Raw genomic sequence first — 1,620 nt, 5'->3', positions numbered from 1 at the left:
TCATTTTTCTTCAATAATCCTAAATATAAAGACGTGTTAATTTATGTCTGTCTCCTTAACTGAGAAAATGACAGTCCTGGATTCAATTACAAAGAAGCTACAGGACAGTCAGAAGACTGCCTTGTATGAAATTCAAAAACATCATTGAATTGTTTGTACCAAGTCCTTTGAGGTCAGGAACTTATTTATATAGGAGATAAATGAGCTAAGCCATAGTAATAAGGTAGCTTGGGACAGAGAATCCTTTTTTCCACACTGAACAGCCAGAGCAGAGACAACCCATAGTTACTAGTGTAACTATATAACCTGTACTGCTGTGGAAGAAGGAAAGGAGAACAAGCACATATTTACCAACTCTGCCTCATTGGTTCTTTTTACCCACAAAACCACTCTGTACATTTGGATGCAGAGAACTACCATGGAGCACATCTGCATGATGAGAGGGGCCACATGATGAGACGGTTCTTCCACAAGGCTCAGGCGTTTCCTCTATTTTCCCTTTGGGCAGGGAACCAGAGTGGTTTCATGTAACCACTTATGATGTACGATGCAGAATTTACTCTTTTTGTAAAAAAGAGAGTTTTCTTAGATGCCTTGCCATCAACTTAAAAATGCTCATAAAAACTGATCTACTGCCACACAGATGTTAAAGGAAAGGCAAAATATACAGACAGAATAAAGATAGTTTAGGCAGCAAGATCACAATGAGCTTATAGTGGGCCAGATCTTGCTGTCATTATTCAAAATGTCCACTGAAGACTCCTGTGTGTGGTCACAGTTAAAGATATTGTGCATCCAAAGATAGAAGAGATCCCTTTGTGGAAATCGCTCCATCCATAAGTAGGAGGAAACAGAAGGGGCACAATGTTGTCAGGTGTGGCACAACGATCTGTCTTGGGAGAATAGACTAGCTCTTGCTACCTGTAGGCATCTGTACACAACACGGAGGTTTAATTCTCCCTAAACTGAAGTGGTGTTTTTTTTAAAAATGCCACTTCAATTTAGGGCAAAGCAAACCCCCGTGTCATGTACACCCATATTGGAGCCTGATCCTTACCTGCCTCTCCAGTGGTGGGGAGGGGAGAGTGAGCTGCTGGTGGGCAGAGTGGTTCCTGAGCTGGGGGGTGGGGAGAAATAGCTGGTGCTTCCCTCCATGGCAGCAGTGGCTGGCTCCCCAGGTGACACCTGCACACAGGTGTGCGGGCCGGGAGTGACCCGAGCCCTTTTCCGTGCTGCACGCAGGCTGTGGCCAGCAGCCTGGGCACGCCGGGTCGGAGAGGGAAGGCCGTCAAGCTGGAATTAGGCACAAACGCTTAGCGGTAGTTTTAAAGATTGTTTACTTACACCGAGATGGCAGTGGTGCTGGCTGGAAAACTTGCTTGAGTTGCGGTTACAGACAGACAACACAGACGGTCTCGTGGAGGTTGCTAGGCTCCACGGAACAGAGTTCCGGATGCTCTGGGTGAACGAGCCACCAAAATTAGAATTGTAGGTACGTCTTATAAAAGTTGCGCTCGAAGGCGGGAAGAGGTGGGCGGTGGATCAGGCCGCCAAGCTCCTCTGGATCTCACACAGGGTTTCTATTACCCTGCCGTGTACCCAGAGTCCCCACGAGATGGA

The sequence above is a fragment of the Alligator sinensis genome, unplaced genomic scaffold, assembly GCF_000455745.1.
Source record: "Alligator sinensis unplaced genomic scaffold, ASM45574v1 scaffold612_2, whole genome shotgun sequence".
Taxonomy (NCBI): domain Eukaryota; kingdom Metazoa; phylum Chordata; order Crocodylia; family Alligatoridae; genus Alligator; species Alligator sinensis.
Note: the sequence above shows the minus strand (reverse complement) of the source record.